The sequence below is a fragment of the Gossypium hirsutum genome, chromosome A13, assembly GCF_007990345.1.
Source record: "Gossypium hirsutum isolate 1008001.06 chromosome A13, Gossypium_hirsutum_v2.1, whole genome shotgun sequence".
Classification (NCBI taxonomy): Eukaryota; Viridiplantae; Streptophyta; class Magnoliopsida; order Malvales; family Malvaceae; genus Gossypium; species Gossypium hirsutum.
Window position 1 is genome coordinate 80,148,171 of NC_053436.1, and position 27,252 is coordinate 80,175,422.

Consider the following 27,252-nt stretch of genomic DNA (forward strand, 5'->3'; position numbering starts at 1 on the left):
TGAACTGTATGATTGACTATGTGGATGAGTTTAATTCTACGAACAAGTTCGACGATGATTTGACAAGTAAGAAATCCCGTTTGAACCTTATGAATAAATTAGGATACAAATCCCGTTTGAACCTTATGAATAGATTAGGATACAAGTGACATGTCACTAGGGTTACCATGTGTTCTGCAATTATGTGATCCAAGTGCTGGTCCTGTACGTCCTATCAGTGGCTGAATATACTGCCATATGTTGCGGTTACTCGATAGCTTGTATGAGCAGCACCGTATAGTTACGTCTGGACTGACAGCTTGTGTGAGTAGGCCCGTCGATAGCTCGAGAATAAGTAAATATGAGGTATGAGACTTAAGTAGCATTGGCTACCTATGTGGCACTTAGTGTGCAAAATTCTGAGTATCCGACATTATTATTCCGAGTGGTTCATGGGTATATCAAAGATCAAAATACGTGTAAGTTCATTTCGTGATGGCACAGGTATATACATAAAGCTTATGTTTATTAAAATCATGAAATGATGAATCCGAGGTAAGTTTGTGATGGAATGATTTATTATTATGATGTTATGGTAAATTACATTATGTTATATTAAATTAATTGAATGTTGAATGTATGGTAAGTTTTGTTTATTTCTTAAATACAAGCTTACTAAGCTATATAGCTTACTCCGTTTTATTTTCCATGTTTTATAGTGTCACCAAGCTAGCTCGGATTTGAGATCGTCGGAGATAGCACCATACTATCAATTTATTACTTTGGGTACTGATGAATTAAACATTTTGAGATTATGGCATGTATAGGGACTTGGTCATTTTTTTATATGTGTCATTATGATTTTGGCCAAATGTATTGGCTTGTAATTATCAAAGGTTTGATGTGGCCTTTGGCCATGTAACTTGGCTCATTTTGATTGAATTGGTTGTAAGCTTATATGTTATATATATGCATGTATGTGCCAATGCCTTGTTGGTGATATGCTTTTTCAATAATTGGTAAATGGTTGAATGTGGCTTTTAGGTTTTGTTGTTGAATGGTTAAGGTGGTATTTTGATATGTTATAAGACTTAAACAAAACTTTGCTTGAAGAAGGTATTGGTGTTAATACTTATGGTTGTGAGATTGGTATAATTTGGTTTTGTAGAATATAATGTTGTAAGTATGTTAAGTGTTGGCAATGAAATAATATGCTCTAGCCATGATTGTAAATGTTTTGGTTGCCTAAGTATGCCATGAATTGTGCCACTAAATTGGTGCAAATGCAGGTGCAAATGAGGGTGGGAAATGGCTTGGTAAATAACCTTCATTTTGTCCACATGGGTAGACACACAAGCGTGCATCTAGGCCGTGTGTGACACATGGTCTGCCCCATAGGCATGTGTTTTGTCCGTGTGTCCCCTGCACTTTAATTTTGAGAAACAGAATGCTCAGAATTGAGCATACGGGTAGAGACAGGGGCATGTATCTTAATCGTGTGAGTGACACGGCTTTAGGCACGAGCGTGTGTTTCGACCGTGTGAAGTTTGCACCTATTTTATGAAAATTAAATTAACCACACAGCCTAGCACACAAGCGTGTGACTTAGTCGTGTAACTTCAATTTGTTCATGACTTGCAAGTTAGAGAGTTACACGGGTTGGGAACACGGGTGTGTGTGACCACACGGCCTACCTACACAGGCGTGTGACCCTGTTCATAGCAAAAATTTTCTAAGTTTTGTGAAAATTTCCTAAGTGCTCGGTTTAGTCCCGAACCACTTCTAAAGCATGTTTTGTAACATCTCAAATTAGGGCCTAGTCAGAACAGTGGTTTCGAGACCAAAAATCATTGTTTTATGATTCTTATGAGGTCTATGATATGATTGCATGCTTGTCTGAAAATTTCATGAAGAAATTCTATTGATAAAGTGTCCAATTTGACATTTAGGATTAAATTGCAAAAGTTGCAAAATGTGATTTCTAGAAGGTTTAAGCATGAAATTGCCATGGATTATTAATTAGAGGTCCTTAAATAGTAATTTTCCAAATTTTTATAATGTTGGACAAAAAATGGGCATAAATAGGAAAAATTTGAAAGAAATGCCTTAAAGGCATTTTGGTCATTGGGTTAATAAAAGAATAAAAAAGGAAAAATGAAGCAAAATTTGCTCATTTTCTTCAAGCTAGGGCTGAAACTTTGAAGCTCTCCATAGCTAGGGTTTCTTCACTTTCCAAGCTTGATTGTAAGTCAATCCTAGCCCCGTTTTTAATGTTCTTTACATTTTTGAAGTTGTCATCAACGATCTAGCTCTTTCTACCATTATTCTGAGCTAGGGTTCATGTTCAAAAACTTATCCATGTGTGTCATGCATGTATTTTGATGTTTAATGGAGGAATATGAAAGTTTGATGTGTGTTTAACATCTTTTACTAAGTGATTTTTGATGGAAATGCATGAAAATGACCTATTTGTAAAAGATACAAAATGAATAGGAAGATGTATGTTTTAATGAGAAATGTAGGCTTCTATGAACATGTTATAAGTTCAACTAGGCTTAGGTGACAAAAAAATGAACACATTTCATTTTATGAGCCTATGGGCCAATTTGTAATTATGTGAAAGTTTAGGGGTAAAATTGCAATTTTGCCAAAGAATGATTTATGGACTAATTTGAACAATGTGATCATTAAATAAGTGAAATTTGCTATTATAGATCAAGGAAAATGGAGTCCGAACCTAAACTGAGGAAAGAACAAGGTTGTGGACTAAATGTAATAGTTAGCCATATTTTGGTACCGAGGTAAGTTCGTGTGTAAATAATGCAACATTACATTATTATGTTTTTAATGATTTAATATTGCATGAATTGTGTAATTAAATTTGTGGATTTCATTAATGATGACTCAATGACGATTCGACGAAGTTTGATATCTCGCCGTTTGGACCTTAGGAATAGTTAGGATACAAATTTAATCATTCAAAAGAATAATCAAAGCATTTAAAACAAGACAAATTATAACATTATTGTTATACTTAATCTCAAACATATCATCTCATTTATTTATAACTTATACTTTTACACAAATAAGTTACCTTGGCTGAATGCTAATGTATCACATTTAGCATAATATGATTCAACTTTTCATTCCCAAAATGACATTATACCAAGTATTCTTTTATTCAAATATATATATATACTCATGAATCAAAACTCAACTTCATATATATATATATAGCCGAAACATACTTCTCATATCTACTCACATCTTCACTTATATCTTACATATCTTATAATAGATATCAAGAAGCTTATTAACTTGTTTCAATTAAGTAATAAGCTAAGCTCATACCTGGTCATTTTAGCTCATTTAACGTATTCAATTTCCACATCAGCATAAAGTCATAAATTCATAATAATTCATCGGCATAAAGCCTGCTAGGCCTAAGTCTGTATTTCACGCCAGCACAAGACCTACTAGACTCAAAGTCTAATTTTTATATACCGGCAATAATCCTGCTAGGCAATAAGCCCGATTAAATTCACCAGCACAAGGCTTGCTAGGTTCAAAGCCCGAATATCACAATTATAACATTGCCTCATAAAAAATTCATATATCGAAACTTTTAGATATTCCAAAACAGCATATTAAACTAAGTTACATCTAAAATTAACGATGTTTAATTGCTTAAAGACTTACCTCAGACGATGAAAAACCGATACGGATCGGCTAGTCGACAACTTTATTTTTCCCCCGATCTAAATCTGATTTTCTCTTTTCTTAATCTAAATTAATATAAATTAAACTTATTAAATCAAATATTCAACCAAATTCAATCAAAAACACACAAATGTGCAAATTACACTTTTACCCCTAATATTTCACATTTTTCACAATTTAGTCCATATTGTATAAAACACAAAATATGCACAATCTCACAACAATATAGTTAGGCCGAATATTCCTTATACTCATACTAGTCCATATATTTCATTTATTTCACATTTTAGTCCTTTAATTTATTATTTTTACAATTTAGCCCTAATTACTCAAACTCTTCAAAAATTCCAATACAAAACATGTTAATCTAAAACATATCTTTAATATTTGATCATCAAACATCACAAAACACAGATAGTCATCAATGGCACAGCTCAAAAAATTCATCAAAATCAGAAATTCTAGCATGGGTCGGATAGTATTCGAAGCAACGATCTCAAAAACGTAAAAATTATCAAAAACCGAAACCAAACTAACCTTGAATCAAGCTTGAGAAATGGCCAAATATCACCAGGCTTTAGTTTCTTTTCTTTCTTTTTATTTTCGGTCAAAGCATGCATATATGAACATCATTTTATTATTTATGTTATATTATAACATTTATATTATTTACCTAATTACATATTTAACCTTTTAAAACTAATAACAAAAACATACATAATAAGGATACACTTGACAATCACATAGTCTAAAGGTTTATTTGCAACATAAATACTTCAATTTATACAGCCATTAACAAATTGGTCTTTATAAAATAAACTATTAATTTTAAATTTAAGCGATTAAACCTTTTTATTAAATTAAGCACACAAACGATCAAATTTTCATACGAAACTTTCACACATGCAAACTCGCATATAATTAACACGAAAAATAATATTTAAATATTTTTCTGACTCATATTCGCGGTCCCGAAACCACCGTTCCGACTAGGGTCTAAATCAGGCTGTTACAGCTCTACCTCCTTAGGGATTTTTGTCCTCGAAAATCTTACCAGTAAATAGGTTTGGATAGCATTTTCTCATTACATCTTTTGACTCCCATGTTGCTTCCTCAACACTGTGCTTATGCCAGAGTACTTTAACCAACGAAATTTTCTTATTTCACAACTCTTTAATCTCATGAGTAAGAATATGAATCGGTTTTTCCTCGTACGTCATATTGGGCTTAATCTCAACTTCGGTCGGACTAATCACATGTGAAGGATCAGATTGATATCTATGAAGCATCGAAACATGAAATACATTGTGAATCTTTTCTAGTTTAGGTGATAACAACAGTCTATAAGCAACCGGCCCGATTTGCTCGATAATCTCATACGGCCAAATAAATCTCAAACTCAATTTGCCTTTATGACCAAATCTGAGTATTTTCTTCCACGGTGAGACTTTCAAAAACACTCTATCCCCGATTTGAAACTCTATATCTTTACATTTCAAGCCTGCATACGATTTCTGACGATCTGATGCTGATTTTAGACTTTCACGGATTACTTTCACTTTCTATTCAGTTTCTCTGACCAAATCAACCCCGTGTATCTCGTTTTCACTAAGTTTAGTCCAATACAATGGTGTACGAAATTTATGGCCGTATAAAGCCTCGTAAGGTGCCATTTTAATACTCAATTGAAAGCTGTTGTTATAAGCAAATTCAATTAAAGGTAGGTATCATTCCCACGTACCTTCAAACTCAAGAATGCAACATCTCAACATATCCTCAAGTGTCTAAATGATTCGTTCGGACTGACCATCTGTCTGGGGATGAAAAGCAGTGCTAAAATGTAATTTCTTACCTAGTCCATCTTGCAGTTTCTTCCAAAACCGCGATGTAAACCTCTGATCTCTATCCGACACAATAGAAATAGGTACTCCGTGTAGTCTCACAATCTGAGAAACTTATAATTCAGCAAGTTTATCGAGCAAATAATCTGTTCGAACCGGAACAAAGTGAGCTGATTTAGTCAATCTATCAACAATAACCTAGATTGCACCTTTCTTGCTCTATGTCAACGGTAAACCAGATAAAAAATCCATCGTGACTCTGTCCCATTTCCATTCAGGTTTCATGATCAGCTGAAGCAATCCAGAAGGTACTTGATGTTCAGCTTTTACTTGTTGACATATTAAACACTTCGAAACATAGTCAGAAATGTCTCATTTCATACCATGCCACCAGTAAAGCTATTTCAAATCACTAGACATCTTTGTAGTACCCGGGTGAACAGATAGCCAACTGTTATGAGCTTCGTTCAAAATCATCTGAATCAACTCTGTATTTCTCAGAACACATATTCAGTTTCTGAACCGCAAACATCCCTCAACATCCACTTGAAATTCTGAATCAACATTCGATTCACATTGAGCCCGTTTTACTATCAAATCATTATTGACCTTCTAAGCTTCACAAATCTACTAAATAAATAACGGTCTTGCTTTTAACTCAGCTATTAGCGTACCATCATCTGACATAACCATATGTGCATTCATTGCACGCAAAACAAAAAGGGATTTTTGACTTAGAGCATCAAAAACAATGTTAGCCTTTCCTGGATGATAATCAATTACTAGCTTGTAATCTTTTAACAACTCTAGCCATCAACGCTGTCTCAAATTCAGATCTTTCTGAGTCATCAAGTACTTCAAACTTTTATGACCGGAATAAACATGAAATTTCTCACCGAACAAATAGTGACGCCAAATTTTTAACGCAAACAAAATAGTTGCGAACTCTAAGTCGTGTGTCGGATAGTTCTTTTCATGCGGTTTTAACTGTCTCGAGGAATAAGCTATAACTTTACCTTCTTGCATCAAAACACAACCCAAACCAAACTTAACATCTTTCTGTAGTAGCTTCGTCATCGAGGTTGTAATCGTAGAGAAAACTTTCATGAACCGTTTATAATAACCAGCAAGTCCCAGAAAACTTCAAACTTCAGAAACATTTCTCGGAAGTTTCCAGTCAAGTATTGCTGAAATTTTACTTGGATCAACCCAAATACCTGATGCTGAAACAACATGTCCTAGAAAGCTAACTTCGAGTAACTAGAACTCACATTTACTAAACTTCGCATACAACTATTTTTCTCGTAAAGTCTGTAACACAAGTCTCAAATGCTCGGCATGTTTGGTTTTATTACGAGAGTAGATCAATATATCATCAATAAACACAACCACAAACTGATCCAAATATTGTCTGAAGATTCGATTCATCAAATCCATAAAAACAACAGGTGCATCAGTAAGTCCAAAAGGCATAACCAGAAACTCATAATGTCCGTACCTCATTCGAAAAGCAGTTTTTGGCACATTGGAGTCTCTGACTCGCCACTGATAATAACCTGATCTCAAATCTATCTTCGAAAACACTGAAGCCCCTTTCAACTAATCGAACAGGTCGTCAATCGGTGGCAACAGATCTTTATTCTTTATAGTCACCTTATTTAACTGGTGGTAATCAATACACATTCTCATAGTTCCGTCATTCTTTTTCAAAAATAGAACTGGCACACCCCAGGGAGAGAAACTCGGTCGTGCGAAACCTCTATCTGTCAACTCTTGCAACTGAGCTTTCAATTCTTTTAATTTAGTAGGTGCTATCTAGTACGTAGCTATTGAAATCGTAGTCATCCCCGGTACTAACTCAATACCAAACTCTACCTCTCGGATAGGTGGCAAACCCAGTAATTCTTCAGGAAACATGTCAGATACTCGCACACAACTGGTACGGATTCAATCTTCTTTTCAGTCACTTTACTATCAGGCACATAAGCAAAGTAAGCTTTACAACCTTTTGTCACATATTTCTGAGATAGCATCGAAGATATTACTGCTGGTAAACCACTCAGATCATTAGATTCAATCTGAATAATCTCGTTATTCTGACATCTCAAATCAATGGTCTTTCTTTTACAATTAACAACGGCATTGTGCAAAGTCAGCCAATCCATACTCAAAATTATATCGAACTCGTCGAAAGGTAACAACATCAAATCGGCCGGAAAGCATGAATCTCGAATTATCAACTGGCAATTTTTACACACTTTGTCAACCAAAACACACTGGCCTAGGGGGTTCGATACTCGAATCGCGAACTTAGTAGACTTAATAAACAAAGTCTTACTGGATACTAATGTTTCACACACATAAGAATGAGTCGAACCAGGATCAATCAATGTAATAACACTAGTATCATAAAGAGTGAATGTACCGGTAATAACATCTGGGGAAGAAGCGTCCTCGCGAGCACGTATAGCATATGCTCTAGCAGGTGCACCAGCCTCAGATTGAACTGTTGTATCTTTCGTCCCTCTCTGACTGCCACCTACCCGAATGCCTGGGTGGTCTGCCCCATACTGACATATTACTCGGTCTTGCATTCTGAACAGTGTTTTGCTCGGCTAACATTGGGCAATCTTGGATAAAATAATCCATCAATCCATATTTAAAACAAGATCGGTCATGCAATCTGCAATCTTCAGTATGCCATTTACCGCAATGCTTGCACTCAACTCTGTTCTATCGAACATTGCCAACACTAGCTATCGAAGTAGCTTGTGAACTCACAGGGGGTCAGTCTCGGTCTCGTCTAGAAAAGCCCACAGTATCCTTAGATCGACTAGAATCATCTCTGAACTTTTTCGATGTTGAGTGCAAAGTCTTACCCAATGATATTTTACGGGAATCTATGGCTTCAAAATCAACTTTTCTTTTCTATTTTTCAAGCTCTTCGGCTTTGCAAGCTCGCTCAACAAGTACCACGAACTCTTTGATTTCAAGTATACCAACTAGCAATTTAATGTTTTCATTCAAACCGTCTTCAAATCTTTTACACATGATAGCTTTAGTTGAAACACACTCACAGGCATATCAACTGAGTTTCACAAATTTTCACTCATATTCTGTCACAGTCATCTGACCCTGCTTTAGCTCTAGAAATTCTTTGCGTTTCTGATCAATAAATCTCTGGCTGATGTATTTCTTACGGAAATCAGTCTAAAAGAATTCCCAGGTCACTCGCTCTTTTGGAACCACTGATACTAGTGTATTCCACCAGCGATATGCAGTGTCTCGTAGCAAGGATATGGCATATTTTAAGCACTCATTCGGGGTACAAGATAACTCATTAAACACGTGGATAGTATTATCAAGCCAGAATTCAGCTCACTCATCATCATCGTCATCAATAGCTCTTCAGCCCTGTGTTTTCTAATTTTATCAACAGGAGGTTTGTTAATTCTCATCGGATCAATCATCGGAGATACCACAGATACCGGATATGGATTATTCGAGGGTGGAGGTTGTTGTGTTAGTTCGGATATATTGGGTAAACCAATCATTCATCATTTGATAGAAGGCTTGTTTAGCCTCCCTGTAACACCCCGAACCCGAAACCGACACCGGAGTCGGACACGAGGTGTTAACTGACTTTAACCCCTTATAAAATTTATTTTCCAGACACTGCCCAATCTGTGTACCAGTCGTTTTAAAAATCATATCTTGAGTTTCGTAACTCGAAAATCAGTTTCGTGATTTTTCCCAGAAACTAGACTCATGTGCCCATCTATGTATTTTTTTCTAGAATTTTTGGTTGGGCCAATTAGTACAGTTTATTAGTCAAAGTCTCCCATGTTGCAGGGGTCGACTACACTGACCTTTGCCCATTACGACTTGGATATCTCCCTGCACGGGGCTTCAATACTGATGCCGTTTGTTTCTATGAAAACTAGACTCAGAGAAGAATCTGTACATATATGGTACGACCCCTAATTATCTCTGGTTAATTTATAATGAATTTCCAAAGTCGGAGCAGGGAATCCAGAAACCGTTCTGGCCCTGTCCCACAAAAATCTGATTATCTCTTAATATACTGCCCATATGATCTTTTCGTTACTATCAAACGACTAAACGGCCTTTCACCCATCCTACGATAAATTTTATGTACGTGACTTCAAGTATATTTGTCACATAGGTTCAAACTTACCGAGCTCAACACCAAGTATAAGCATAGCACCTATTAGCCATGTACTCAAGACACTTACCCGATCCGCTGTCCGCGATCGACTCAATAGTGTCGCACACATAGTGTCCATAATGATTCACGAATGTATATTGAGTCCGCACACTCAGTGCTATATAATCAACTCGCACACTTAGTGCTACGTAATCAAATCGCACACTTAGTGCTACATAGTCAAACTCGCACACTTAGTGCCGCATGGTCAATTCGCACACTTAGTGCATCATATTCATTTCGCACACTTAGTGCAACATAGTCAAATCGCACACTTAGTGCTGTACAATTTAATCCCGCGCACTTAGCCCCAATCTCATGGTCATAAATGGTTATACCCGCACGTTTAGTGCCGAGATCAACAACTCAGTACATCTTACCTCTTTTCATTCAACAATTTCATCATCACATACGTACATGCATATATATATATGTATATTTATTCATTCCATTCAGCATCAATACATAAACATTATGACCATTTGAAATGATACCAACTACATGCTTAATGACTTACTTTATGTTGGGTAAAATAATTTCGAGTCGGCTACTCGATGACCTTCGATTTCCCCTTGTTGGACGCCTCTCCTTTAGGTTCTTGAGCTTAAATAAACAAATCAACTAGTTTAATTACCTTGCTAGTTATTTATAAAAATACACATATCATCCTAACTCGACCCAAGAGTCAAATTCATCACTCAAACATTCACACCAATCTATTTGAATATTTTGGCCGAAACCCTCAATTGGCTATCATAGCCTTAATATTTCAATATAAACATGTATACATCAAAGGCAATTTTAAACACTTAACCCTTATACTCAATAATGAAACCAAACCGTATACCTAATTATTAAACACATCACTTCCAAATGCATGTATTAACTAACATATATCCAATCCACATGCCAAGTTACCATGAATAAATTAAACTTATATATATATATAACCTTTCATACCCTTGTATCTAATGTCATAAGAATAGCCGAATGTCCAAATTAACCAAGCTTAAAGATTTAACCTTCAACACTTTAATATTCCACAACCTATTCTTCAAGGCTTCAAATATAAAGTGATTAACATTTATACTCTTATGCCGAATTAGCTAACACTTTTAATCCATAGCCGAATGTCATTAAACCTAAACCACCATGAAAATTTTACTTATCACCTCATACCTTATTATCAAATTGAACTAATTATGCTTATAAAAATGATATCAAACCGAAACCTTTTGATAATTAAGCCTCTAATTATTTATTTCAATTACCCAAACGAAATTTTCTCACATTTAACACTTATTTACCAACCAATTGTTGAAGACAAACAAAATCTCATTTCCTCCCTTGACAACCACAACCGAAAGCTCAAATCAACCTACTTGGCCAAACATCAAACCTCCTAACAATCAAAACTTAAGCCATGGAATGATTAGAACTTGAACTAACCATCTTCTTTATACAAAATTTTCCAAGGGTTTCAAGGTACTTACCTCTTCTTAATCCTCATCCAAACCGAACATAAGCAAGAGAACTCTTTCTTCTTCCTTTGATTTTTCGGTCAAGAAGAGCAAAGAGGATGAAGCCTTTTTTTTTCTTCTAGTTTCGGCAAAATGGGGGAGCAAGGATGAAACAACTTTGGTTTCTCCTCCCACTCCCCTCATATTTTATTGTTCTTAACACAACATGTTGTCATAAACTTTTTATAATATGTTTTACCCATCACCATTTGCCTATCCACTTTGTCATGGCCGGCCACTACTATTTCGGGAGGGGAATTTGACATGCAAGTCCCCTTTTTCTTCTACATGCACTAATAGGTCCTCATGCATTGACCTATCACATTTTAAAATTTTCTCATATAAGTCCTATTGACTAAATTCACATGCAATCGACTAAATCGAAGCTTGAAATTTTCACACATTCATGATTACATATTCTAGACAATAAACATCACATTCAAACCTTTCGGTGACTCGGTTTAGCGGTCCCGAAACCACTCCCCGACTAGGGTCAATTTTGGGCTGTCACAACTCTCCCTCACTTAAGAAATTTTCGTCCTCGAAAATCTTACCGGTAAATAGGTTTGGATATCATTCTTTCATCGAGCTCTCGGGTTCCCAGGTTGCTTCCTCGATCCCGTGTTTAAGCCACAACACCTTAACTAACGGAACCCTTTTATTTCGCAACTCTTTCACTTCACGAGCTAGGATACGAATCGGTTCTTCTTCATAGCTCAAGTCAGATTGAATTTCAACTTCTGAGGGATTAATCACATGTGACGGATCGGATCTATAACGTCGAAGCATTGAAACATGGAAGACATCGTGCATCCTTTCAAGTTCAGGGGGCAAAATCAATCTATATGCAACCGGCCCCACTCGTTCGGAAATTTCGTACGGCCCAATGAATCTCGGGCTCAACTTGCCTTTACGGCCAAATCTGAGTACCTTCTTCCAAGGTGACACTTTAAGAAACACTTTATCTCCCACCTGATATTCAATGTCCTTTTGTTTTAAATCCGCATACGATTTTTGACGATCTGTGGCTACCTTCAGACTTTCGCGGATTACCTTTACTTTTTGTTCGGCATCTTTAATCAAATCAACTCCGAAAATTTTACTTTCACCAAGCTCGGTCCAAAACAATGGCGTATGGCATTTACGACCGTACAAAGCCTCATAAGGTGCCATCTTAATACTTGATTGAAAACTATTGTTGTAAGCGAATTCAATCAAAGGTAAATACCGTTCCCATGAACTACTGAACTCGAGGATGCAACATCTCAACATATCCTCAAGTATCTGAATTATCCGCTCGGATTGACCATCGGTTTGGGGGTGAAAAGCGGTGCTAAAATGCAGCTTGGTACCCAAAGCTTCTTGCAATTTCTTCCAAAATCGTGAGGTGAATCTCGAATCTCTATCCGACACGATAGAAATAGGTACTCCATGTAATCTCACAATCTGAGAGACATACAATTCGGCTAGTTTATCCAATGAAAGATCCGTACGCACGGGGATAAAGTGAGCCGACTTAGTCAGCCTATCAACAACAACCCAAATCGCATCCTTCTTACTTGCGGACAATGGCAGTCCGGACACAAAGTCCATTGTGACTCGGTCCCATTTCCACTCGGGTATCATGATCGGCTGAAGTAACCCTGAAGGCACTTGATGTTCCGCTTTCACTTGTTGACATATTAAACATCTCGAAACAAAGTCAGAGATGTCTCGTTTCATACCATGCCACCAAAATCGACGTTTCAAGTCGTTGTACATTTTCGTGTTCCTCGGGTGAATTGACATTCGGCTACAATGGGCTTCGTTCAGAATCATCGAAATGAGTTCCGAATTCCTTGGAACACACAAACGACTTCTAAACCTCAAACAACCATCATCATCAATCTGAAACTCCGATTCCTTGTTCGGAACACACTCAGCTCGTTTTGCAACCAATTCATCATCGACTTTCTGAGCTTCACGAATTTGATGAGTCAATAATGGTTTGGCTTTTAATTCAGCTACTAACACATTGTCAGGTAGAACAGACAAGTGTACATTCATCGCTCGCAAAGCAAACAGTGATTTCCGGCTTAAGGCGTCCGCAACCACATTAGCCTTTCCCGGGTGGTAATCAATGACAAGCTCGTAATCTTTCAACAACTCAAGCCAACGTCTTTGTTGCAGATTCAAGTCTCGTTGAGTCATCAAATATTTGAGACTTTTGTGATCCGAAAACACATGGCACTTCTCACCAAACAAATAATGTCGCCATATTTTCAATGCAAACACAATGGCGGCTAGTTCGAGATCATGGGTCGGATAATTTCTCTCGTGTGGCTTCAATTGTCTCGACGCATAGGCCACAACTCGACCTTCTTGCATCAATACGCAACCCAACCCAAGTAGGGATGCGTCACTATAAATGACAAACTCTTTACCCGATTCGGGTTGCACCAAAATTGGAGCTTCAGTCAAATGAGTTTTCAGTTGATCGAAGCTTTTCTGACATTTCTCCGTCCATTCGAACTTAACATCCTTTTGAAGTAGCTTCGTCATTGGTGTGGCTATCATCGAGAAACCTTTGACAAATCGTCGGTAATAACCGGCGAGGCCTAGAAAGCTCCGGACTTCGGTAACATTTCTCGGAGGCTTCCAGTTAAGTATGGCTGAAATTTTGCTCGGGTCAACTCGAATACCCGATGCGGATACCACATGACCCAAGAAGCTAACCTCTCTTAACCAGAACTCACACTTACTGAACTTAGCATATAACTGCTTATCCCGCAAAATTTGCAACACTAGCCTCAGATGTTCAGCATGTTCGGTCTCATCTCTTGAATAGACCAAGATGTCATCAATAAACACAACTACGAACCGATCCAAATACGGCCTGAAGATCTGATTCATCAAATCCATAAACACCGCAGGGGCATTAGTGAGCCCAAACGGCATCACTAAGAACTCGTAGTGACCGTACCTCATTCTGAAAGCAGTTTTGGGCACATCCGAATCTCGAATCCGCAACTGATAATAACCCGATCTCAAATCTATCTTTGAAAACACCGATGCTCCCTTTAATTGATCGAACAGATCATCAATACGCGGTAACGGATACTTATTCTTTATCGTCACTTTATTCAGTTGACGATAGTCAATGCACAACCTCATGGTTCCGTCCTTCTTTTTCACGAACAATACTGGTGCACCCCAAGGTGAGAAACTCGGTCGAGCGAAACCTCTATCCGTCAATTCCTGCAACTGAGCTTTCAACTCTTTTAACTCGGTTAGTGCCATATGATACGGAGCGATCAAAATTGGCGTAGTTCCAGGTACAAGCTCAATACCAAACTCTACCTCCCGAACAGGTGGCAAACCCGGTAACTCTTCAGGAAAAACATCCGGGTATTCACAAACCACCGGCACCGATTCGGGTTTCTTTTCTAACTCCTTGTCATCAAGTACATACGCGAGGTATGCTTCGCACCCTTTCCTTACATATTTCTGGGCCAACATTGCTGATATTACAGCTGGCAACTCCCTTAAGTCCGCAGACTCAACTCGGATTATTTCGTTATTTGCGCACCTCAAATCGATAGTCTTGCTTTTGCAATTCACAACCGCATCATGCGCGGTTAACAAATCCAAACCAAGAATAACATCAAACTCGTCGAACGGCAAAAGCATCAAATCGGCCGGAAAATAGGATTCTCGGATTATTAGAGGGCATCTCTTACACACTTTATCAACAAGTACGCATTGACCCAAAGGGTTTGATACTCGAATTACGAGCTCAGTAGACTCAACAGGTAGAGTCTTACTGGTTGCTAAGGTTTCGCATACATATGAATGAGTAGAACCAGGGTCAATCAATGCAATCACATTAGTATCAAAGAGAGTGAAGGTACCAGTGATGACGTCGGGGGAGGATGCCTCCTCTCGTGCGCGAATGGCATATGCTCTAGCAGAAGTACGGTTCTCGGCTTGATCGGCCGTATCAGAGGCCCCCCTCTGACTACCACCCCTGCCTCCTAAAATTCTCGGTGGTCTACCTCTAGATGTCACTCCACTAGGTCTTGCACCTTGAATCTTATTCTTCTCATCCAGCTCCGTGCAATCTCTAATGAAGTGGTCCTTCGAACCGCATCCGTAATAGGCCCTGCTAGTAGACTTGCCCCAACATTCACCTAGGTGTCGTCTTCCACATTGGGGACATTCAGATTTCTCGTGACAATTATTGCCCACACTAGCTACCGAAGTAGCTCGGGAGCCCATCGATGGTCTTGCCCTGATGGAAATTCCCGCAGTCGCCCTCGACTTATTAATGTCCTCCCTGAACTTCTTTACAGCTGAGAACGGAGCTTTACCCGTCGATCTTTTACGATAATCTCTAGCTTCAAATTCAGCCTTCCTCTTCTCCTTTCCAAGTTCTTCCGCCTTGCAGGCTCGTTCGACTAGTGTTACGAATTCTTTTATTTCCAAAATACCCATTAGTAGCTTTAAATCTTCATTCAATCCTTCCTCGAATCTTTTGCACATAGCAACCTCATCAGCTACACACTCCCGGGCATACCTACTGAGTCTTACGAATTCATGTTCGTATTCAGATACAGTCATACGGCCTTGCTTGAGTTCCAAGAACTCCTTACGCTTCTGATCAATGAACCGTTGGCTAATAAATTTCTTTCGGAATTCCGTTTGAAAGAAGTCCCAAGTTACTCGCTCGTTCGGGACTATGGAAATCAAGGTCCTCCACCAATAGTAGGCTGAGTCTCGTAACAAAGATACAGCACATTTTAGACATTCGTCGGGTGTGCATGACAATTCATCGAACACCCGAATGGTGTTATCAAGCCAGAACTCGGCCCTTTCGGCATCATCAGTTACTATGGCCTTGAACTCCTCGGCCCCACGCTTCCTAATCAAGTCTACAGGTGGCTTACTCAGCCTCACAGGATCAGCGACTGATGGCATTACAGGCTCTTGGGGTGGATTATTCAAATTTGGGAATTGTTGGACAGCCGGGTTGGTTCGGGCATATTGCGCGACCCACTCATTCATCATGGTAAAGAAGGCTTGTTTAGCCCCCTCACCTTGATTATTCGCAGATGACTGAGGTTCAACAGGCGGCGTCCCTTGTGCAGGAGCAGCCGCTACGCTCTCAACGTCATCCGCTAGGGTTCTTTCTTCACCGGGGTCCATTTACTAATCAAAACAAAAACATTTCAACCGTCAGAAGTCATCACACATTTAAACATTAACATTCGGCATGTATAGCTAGACTCATACGCGCTATGGTAGTCCTAGAACCGACTAAACCATAGCTCTGATACCAATCAAATGTAACACCACGAACCCGAAACCGACACCGGAGTCGGACACGAGGTGTTAACTGACTTTAACCCCTTATAAAATTTACTTTCCAGACACTGCCCAATCTGTGTACCAGTCGTTTTAAAAATCATATCTTGAGTTTCGTAACTCAAAAATCAGTTTCGTGATTTTTCCCAGAAACTAGACTCATGTGCCCATCTATGTATTTTTTTCTAGAATTTTTGGTCGGGCCAATTAGTACAGTTTATTAGTCAAAGTCTCCCATGTTGCAGGGGTCGACTACACTGACCTTTGCCCATTACGACTTGGATATCTCCCTGCACGGGGCTTCAATACTGATGCCGTTTGTTTCTATGAAAACTAGACTCAGAGAGGAATCTGTACATATATGGTACGACCCCTAATTATCTCTGGTTAATTTATAATGAATTTCCAAAGTCGGAGCAGGGAATCCAGAAACCGTTCTGGCCCTGTCCCACAAAAATCTGATTATCTCTTAATATACTGCCCATATGATCTTTTCGTTACTATCAAACGACTAAACGGCCTTTCACCCATCCTACGATAAATTTTATGTACGTAACTTCAAGTATATTTGTCACATAGGTTCAAACTTACCGAGCTCAACACCAAGTATAAGCATAGCACCTATTAGCCATGTACTCAAGACACTTACCCGATCCGCTGTCCGCGATCGACTCAATAGTGTCGCACACATAGTGTCCATAATGATTCACGAATGTATATTGAGTCCGCACACTCAGTGCTATATAATCAACTCGCACACTTAGTGCTACGTAATCAAATCGCACACTTAGTGCTACATAGTCAAACTCGCACACTTAGTGCCGCATGGTCAATTCGCACACTTAGTGCATCATATTCATTTCGCACACTTAGTGCAACATAGTCAAATCGCACACTTAGTGCTGTACAATTTAATCCCGCGCACTTAGCGCCAATCTCATGGTCATAAATGGTTATACCCGCACGTTTAGTGCCGAGATCAACAACTCAGTACATCTTACCTCTTTTCATTCAACAATTTCATCATCACATACGTACATGCATATATATATGTATATTTATTCATTCCATTCAGCATCAATACATAAACATTATGACCATTTGAAATGATACCAACTACATGCTTAATGACTTACTTTATGTTGGGTAAAATAATTCCGAGTCGGCTACTCGATGACCTTCGATTTCCCCTTGTTGGACGCCTCTCCTTTAGGTTCTTGAGCTTAAATAAACAAATCAACTAGTTTAATTACCTTGCTAGTTATTTATAAAAATACACATATCATCCCAACTCGACACAAGAGTCAAATTCATCACTCAAACATTCACACCAATCTATTTGAATATTTTGGCCGAAACCCTCAATTGGCTATCATAGCCTTAATATTTCAATATAAACATGTATACATCAAAGGCAATTTTAAACACTTAACCCTTATACTCAATAATGAAACCAAACCGTATACCTAATTATTAAACACATCACTTCCAAATGCATGTATTAACTAACATATATCCAATCCACATGCCAAGTTACCATGAATAAATTAAACTTATATATATATATAACCTTTCATACCCTTGTATCTAATGTCATAAGAATAGCCGAATGTCCAAATTAACCAAGCTTAAAGATTTAACCTTCAACACTTTAATATTCCACAACCTATTCTTCAAGGCTTCAAATATAAAGTGATTAACATTTATACTCTTATGCCGAATTAGCTAACACTTTTAATCCATAGCCGAATGTCATTAAACCTAAACCACCATGAAAATTTTACTTATCACCTCATACCTTATTATCAAATTGAACTAATTATGCTTATAAAATGATATCAAACCGAAACCTTTTGATAATTAAGCCTCTAATTATTTATTTCAATTACCCAAACGAAATTTTCTCACATTTAACACTTATTTACCAACCAATTGTTGAAGACAAACAAAATCTCATTTCCTCCCTTGACAACCACAACCGAAAGCTCAAATCAACCTACTTGGCCAAACATCAAACCTCCTAACAATCAAAACTTAAGCCATGGAATGATTAGAACTTGAACTAACCATCTTCTTTATACAAAATTTTCCAAGGGTTTCAAGGTACTTACCTCTTCTTAATCCTCATCCAAACCGAACATAAGCAAGAGAACTCTTTCTTCTTCCTTTGATTTTTCGGTCAAGAAGAGCAAAGAGGATGAAGCCTTTTTTTTTTCTTCTAGGTTCGGCAAAATGGGGGAGCAAGGATGAAACAACTTTGGTTTCTCCTCCCACTCCCCTCATATTTTATTGTTCTTAACACAACATGTTGTCATAAACTTTTTATAATATGTTTTACCCATCACCATTTGCCTATCCACTTTGTCATGGCCGGCCACTACTATTTAGGGAGGGGGAATTTGACATGCAAGTCCCCTTTTTCTTCCACATGCACTAATAGGTCCTCATGCATTGACCTATCACATTTTAAAATTTTCTCATATAAGTCCTATTGACGAAATTCACATGCAATCGACTAAATCGAAGCTTGAAATTTTCACACATTCATGATTACATATTCTAGACAATAAACATCACATTCAAACCTTTCGGTGACTCGGTTTAGCGGTCCCGAAACCACTCCCCGACTAGGGTCAATTTTGGGCTGTCACACTCCCCCTCATGGCTACTCGAGATCGGTCGAGATTCAACTGGCGCTGTCCCTTGCGCGGGAGCAGGCGCTACACTCTCGACATCATCCGCTACAGCTCTGCCGGGATCTATTTACTATATGAAAGCACATTTTCAAATGTCAGAAGTCATCACACTATCGCAATAATTATTATGGCATGCATAGCTAGACTCATACATGCTACGTTAGTCCTAGAATCGACTAAACCGTAGCTCTGATACCAATAAATGTAACACCCGTAACTCGTATCCGTCGCCGGATTAAGGTTATGAGGCATTACCGAACATATTATAGTTCACACAGATATGCATAACATAATATAGTTCAAAATTTTAATCACATCAATTATTATAACTAAATCAATTAACGAAACTCATAATATAAATGCCATTCATAGCATGATATAAATTGCACATAACCCATCATTTATACATATACAAAACATGTAACACATCAGTAATTTCATTGTTGAATATTAGACTTATTTTTATAAAAGTCCTGCACATGCATAAATCATACACCATTTAAAATAAAATATACATTATCAACCCTTTGATTCATATATATACAACACCAACATATTAATCTATATGAAACTTGTATATTTTGCATATTAACACTAAATATAATGAGCTTCCACTTAAAAACAAACTCATTCTAGTTTCTAGTACATTCGGCTAACGTAGATTATTGTCTTAGTATATATGATAAAAGTACACCAAATAGTATCATGTATGTGTCTCAGTTTTTAATTAACAATCACATGGCCGAATTTAACTTATTTAACACTCAATATAAACATAGAGCATAAATACAAAGCATTTTCACATGCATCATTACACTTCCAATATAAGCTCAAATCAAGATTAAATATTTATATGTATTTATAATCATATAACATAACCAATTTGTTCATGCCACATTCGAAATCAACAACCAATCCTCAAGACTTTCATATAATAGAAATTATGTTCAACCATGATATACAACATGATAACTAAATAAACTTTAACTATAATCCAACCAATACCGAATTTAAACCTAATAATAAAGCCATTTTCAATGCATACAACATTTACTAAAAACATCATCCATCCATAGTACTTAACACTTTAACTTAAATGAATTTTTACCACATTCATGCATAGCTCATTAAACATAATAACTAAGTACACATAAAACCAAGACTAAGCATAAATACCAAGCCATTTTCGCATGGCTTTATACAAACCAAAGTTCATCGTTTCAAAACATATTCTAGCCTATACATGCCATAAGTTTAAAAATTCAGTTTATAAAATAGCTAAGGTGATCAATAGTGTGTTAGACTTTACTGACGATCCCCGAGCTTGTAACTTGAATTTGAAATCTATAAAACAGAGGTAAACATAAATACACAAAGTAAGCTAATTTAGCTTAGTAAGTCATAAGCAAATTTAGTCATTCAAAAGAATAATCAAAGCATTTAAAACAAGCCAAATTATAACATTATTGTTATACTTAATCTCAAACATATCATTTCATTTATTTATAACTTATACTTTTACACAAATAAGTTACCTTGGCCGAATGCTAATGTATCACATTTAGCATAATATCATTCAACTTTTCATTCCCAAAATGACATTATACCAAGTATGCTTACATTCAAATATATATATATATATACTCATGAATCAAAACTCAACTTCATATATATATATATGTGTGTGTGTGTGTGTGTGTGTGTGTGTGTGTGTGTGTGTGTGTATAGCTGAAACATACTTCTCATATCTACTCACATTCTTCAGTTATATCTTACATATCTTATAATAGATGTCAAGAAGCTTACTTAACTAGTTTCAATTATAATATAACACCCATAACCCGTATCCGTCGCCGGAATGGGTTACGGGGCATTACCAAAAATATCATAACATTAAATACTTATCAAAATCAAATAATCATATTCCATAAATATCAAATTCGAACCAAACTCATATATGTATATATATATAACAATGCTCACATATTTAAATTTGCAAAGTTTGTTTCTCTATATCAATCACCTTAATGCCATTTTTATAAATAATAATATTCCATTACAACACATCACTGAATACATCAAATATATGCCAATATCCATTTAGTTAATCGTATATCAAACAAATCAATTATCAACATCTGTATGAACTCACATTAAAACCAAATGAAATCATATCTCTTAATCTAATATACAATTACACATACAATTTTAACATTTTATAACATGGCTGAATCTATTAATATTCCATATATATATAGTATATAACGTACCCTAAAGATAAATGCCAAACTAACATTTGAGTACAAGCTAAAACAAACAACTAAAACAATCATGAAACACATTCATTACATACCATTTAATAACCGAATTTATTAAACTAATAAACTACCATCCATCACTTTAATTATATTACATTTCATAATTCCATCATCAACATTTATTATACTAAATACATATTATACTTATTATCTTTCATAACCAAAACATGTTACTTTAAACACCTAAACATTCAAATCTTCCATCACCAAAATACCAAAACATAATTCGTTAAACATTATATCTAAGAAAATATCCAAACAAGTCTAAACATAATAAGCAAATTTCGCATACACCTTATTTTAATATAAAACACATTCCAAATTAATCATTTAATACTTTATGATTGAATCATATAACAAGCTTCACAAACATCATACAATTTGGATACATTCTCGATATAAACTCATGCCAAGATCATACAAATATAACATAACCATTTCATCCATACCATCTCCGAATATGAGCACATAACACAACTTATAATCAACCATGGCACACAGTATGATAATCAAAATAAACTTAAACTACACCGAACTCAAACATAGAAATTAAGCCATTATCGCATGGCTTCCATTATACACAGACCAAAATACAATATTCCAAAACATAACCTAGCCTATACATGTCACAGGTTAGAAAGTTTGTTTATTTAAATACCAAAGACAATAGATAGTGTGATAGACTTGGCTGACGATCCCCGAACTCGTAACTCGAATCCAAAATCTATAAAACAGAAACACACAAATACACAGAGTAAACTTTTATAGCTTAGTAAGTCATAAGCAAATATCAACTCAAAATATATAAATGTCATATTAAATTTAAACTTAATCAATCTATAACTACACATGATTAACATAACTGTCACTTTAACCGAATACTTATAAAGTTAACATTTTGTAAATTTTCATTCAACTTTCAAAACCAATATCATTATATATTCAATTATACTTCCACACATTTATACAAGCTTACAAAACAAAATATAACTTCATATACCATCACCACTCATTTGGCCGAATATGCAAGATCAAGTATAAGATCACATATGTACATATCTATAAGGCTGAATATACAAGTTCCAACATAACATCACATAAGTACATACCTATGTGGCCGAATATGCAAGGTCATTTAACTCAATTTTACTTGCTCAATTCCCACATCAGCTTGGAATCTTATATGTATAGGCTTAAAATAAATCATCCGTACAAAACCTGCTAGGCATAAGCCTAAATTACACACAGGTACAAGGCCTACTAGACTCAAGGTCTGATTTTTATTCACCGACAATAAGCCTGCTAGGCATAAAGCCCGATTACATTCACCAGCACAAGGCTTGCTAGGCTCAAGGCCCGAATATCACTATTTTAAAGCTGTTTTGTACACTATTCATATAACAAAAACTCCAGATATTTCATATCAATCATACGGACTTTCAAATGATATAACTCAATCGAATTAAACTCAAATACAATATTTCTATTCTTAAACACATTCGGATAATTCTTTTATGAATCTATAGATTCCAAAACAGCATATTAAACCAAGTTACATTCAATAAAAATGATGTTTAATTGCTTAAAGACTTACCTCAGATATCGACGAACGTTATAAGTCGGCTATTCGACTATTTTTGCTTTTCCCTGATCCAAGTCTGATTTCTTTTGTTCTTGATCTATATAATTTCAAATTAACCTCATTTAAACAAAATTCTATTCAATTTAATCCAAAAACACATAAATGGGAAAATTACCATTTTACCCCTGATATTTCATACTTTTACAAATTAGTCCTAAATTGCATAAAACACAAAATACACAAAATTTCCATTCAACATGCTTAGGCCGAATGTTCATCTAGCACATATAAATACACACATTTCATTTATTTTTCATTTTAGCCCCTCAATTTATTATTTTTGCAATTTATTCCTAATTACTCAAAATCTTCAAAAACTCCAATACAAAACATGTTAATCTAAAACATATTTTTGATATTTCATCATCAAACATCACAAAACAAAAATATTCATTAATGGCATAACTCAAAATATGCATCAAAATTAGAAATTTAAGCATGGGTCGGATAGTACTCGAAGCATTGATCTAAAAAACATAAAAATTATCAAAAACCGAGCTAGAACTTACCTTGAATCAAGCTCCAAAAATGGTAGAACCTAAGGAACCTTATTTCTTTTTCTTTTCTTTTATATTTGGTCATGCAAAGAATGAACAATGGCTTTTGATTATTTTATGTTTTATGTTTTATGACATTATTAACCAAGTTACAAATATAACCTTTATAAAATAATAACAAAACCATATAATGGTTGTCTTTTACATTCCATCACAATATATCATGGGCAATTTGCAACTTAAAACCTCCAAATTAAAAGAACAACCACTATTCGGCCCTTTCACAAATAACCACTAATTTTTATTTTACGCGATTAAGTGCTATTATTAAATTAAGCATACAAACAATCAAATTTTCATACGCAACTTTCACACATGCAATTTCACATATAATAAACATAATAAATAATATTTAAATATTTTTCTTACTCGGATTCGTGGTCCCGAAACCACTGTTCCGGTTAGGGTCTAAATCGGGCTGTTACAAATAAGCTAAGCTCATACCTGGTCACTTTAGCACATTTAACGTATTCAATTTCCACATCAGCATAAAGTCTTTTAAGCATAAACTTATAATAATTCACCAGCATAAAGTCTGCTAGGCCTAAGCCTGTATTTCACACTAGCACAAGACCTGCTAGACTTAAAGTCTGATTTTTATACACTGGCAATAAGCCTGCTAGGCAACAACCCGATTAAATTCACCAACACAAGGCTTGCTAGGCTCAAAGCCCGAATATCACTATTATAACATTGTCTCATAAATAATTCATATATCGAAACTTTCAGATATTCCAAAACAACATATTAAACTAAGTTACATCTAAAATTAACGATGTTTAATTGCTTAAAGACTTACCTCAAACGATGAAAAATCGATACAGATCGGCTAGTCGACAACTTTATTTTTCACCCGATCTAAATCCGATTTTCTCTTTTCTTAATCTAAATTAATATAAATTAAATTTATTAAATCAAATATTCAACCAAATTCATCCAAAAACACACAAATGGAAAAATTACACTTTTACCTCTGATATTTCACATTTTTTACAATTTAGTCCATATTGCATAAAACATAAAATATGCACAATCTCACAACAACATAGTTAGGACGAATATTCCTTATACTCATACTAGTCCATATATTTCATTTATTTCACATTTTCGTCCTTTAATTTATTATTTTTACAAATTATCCCTAATTACTCAAATTCATCAAAAATTTCAATACAAAACATGTTAATCTAAAACACATCTTTAATATTTCATCATCAAACATCACAAAACACAAATATTCATCAATGGAACAACTTAAAACATTCATCAAAATTAGAAATTCTAGCATGGGTCGGATAGTATTCGAAGCAACGATTTCAAAAACGTAAAAATTATCAAAAACTGAAACCCAACTAACCTTGAATCAAGCTTGAGAAATGGCCGAATATCACCAAGCTTTAGTTTCTTTTCTTTCTTTTCATTTTTGGTCAAAGCATGCATATATGAACATCATTTTATTATTTATGTTATATTATAACATTTATACTATTTACCTAATTACATATTTAACCTTTTAAAACTAATAACAAAAACATACATAATAAGGATACATTCGGCAATCACATAGTCTAAAGGTTTATTTGCAACAAAAATACTTCAATTTATAAAGCCATTAACAAATTGGTCTTTATAAAATAAACTATCAATTTTTCAATTTACGCGATTAAACCCTTTTATTAAATTAAGTACACAAACGATCAAATTTTTATATGAAACTTTCACACATGCAAATTCGCATATAATAAACATATAAAATAATATTTAAATATTTTTCTGACTAAGATTCATGGTCTCGAAACCACCATTCCGATTAGGGTCTAAATCAGGCTATTACACCAAGTGGTTCAACAGGTAATCCAACGATTATGCCAAAGAGATGACAAGGTATGATCATGTCGAAAGGGTACAGGTACATACACAAAGCTCATAAACATTGAGATTATGAATCGATGAGACCTCAGAAGAAGTGAATGAATGAAATATGATCATGATTTTTATTGTACATTGTGTAAATGGCATGACTTAAAATGTACCTATGATACTTGAAGACATTGTGATAAATATTATTGTGTTGTGTGTATAATAATGCATGATTGATGTTGTTAATTATTTACATGCAAACTCACTAAGCTTTATGCTTACTCCCATTTCTTTTCCATTTTCTTATAGTATTGCCAAGCTGGCTTGGGGATCAAGGGACGTTTGGAGCTCGAATCACACTATCAAAATAATCTTTTAGGTATAGTAAAATTCAAGTATTTTAAGTATGGCATGTATAGGGACTTTTTCTTTTTGTTATATGTCATATTTGTGTAGCCAAATGTGTTGGCTTATAATGATTTAATGATTCATTGTATATGTCCATGAGATATGGCCCATATGAATTATAGGGATGTAATCCTATTCGTATATGCATGCATGTGCTATAGTCACTCATGATGTGGTTAAATTCATTTGGCATGGATGAATTGTGAATGTGATCATGGATGTTTGATAATGGAATTGTGAGTAAATGGAATAATAACAACTAAGGCATGAATGTATAAAATGGAAGTTAATGGATGTTACATATTGCATGTGATTTGGTAAGCTTGGTCTAAATAAAATATGAAGTCTTAAGCAGGTATAAATTGATTAGAAGTTGATATGCATGAGCCATGAATGTAAATGTGTAAGTGCTCATTTATGCTATGTAGGATGTCATTGAGATGTGTAAGAGTGCATGTGTTATTGAGGGTGACAAAAGGCTTGGAAAATAGCCTCAAAATTTTTCACATGGGTAGGCACACGGGTGTGTGTCTAGACTGTGTGTGATACACGGTCTGCCCCATGGACGTGTGATCCGGCTGTGTGTCCCCTACTATAACTGCCAGATTTTGGGTCTAGTTGGAACAGTGGTTTCGGGACCACAAATTTGACATAGAAAAATGTGTTTTTATTATATTTTTATGTTCTACATTTTTATGAAATTATTTTTTAAAAATTTTGTTCGTAAATTTTGACGTTTGGGTACTGAATTTTGTCAAAAGGACTAAATTGTAAAAAGTGAAAAAATTGAATTCTATATGCTAGAGGTGCCCAATTGTTATGAATTTTTAAATTGAAGGTCCTTAAATGGTAACTAGACCATTGGATAATTTTTTGGACAAAAATGGACATGAAATAGGTGAAATAAAATATTTTTAAGTTATGGGCATTTTGGTTATTTAGTAATTAAAATGAATTAAAAACAAAATTAAAACCTAATTTTTGTCCATATTCAACCCCATGGCTGAATTTCACAAGACGAAACTATGGCTAGGGTTTTTCAAGCTTCCAAGCTCGATTGTAAGTTCCTTTTATCCCTGTTTTTAATGATTTTCATGTTTTTCAAATCCTCGTAACAAGATCTATCTATTTCTACCATTA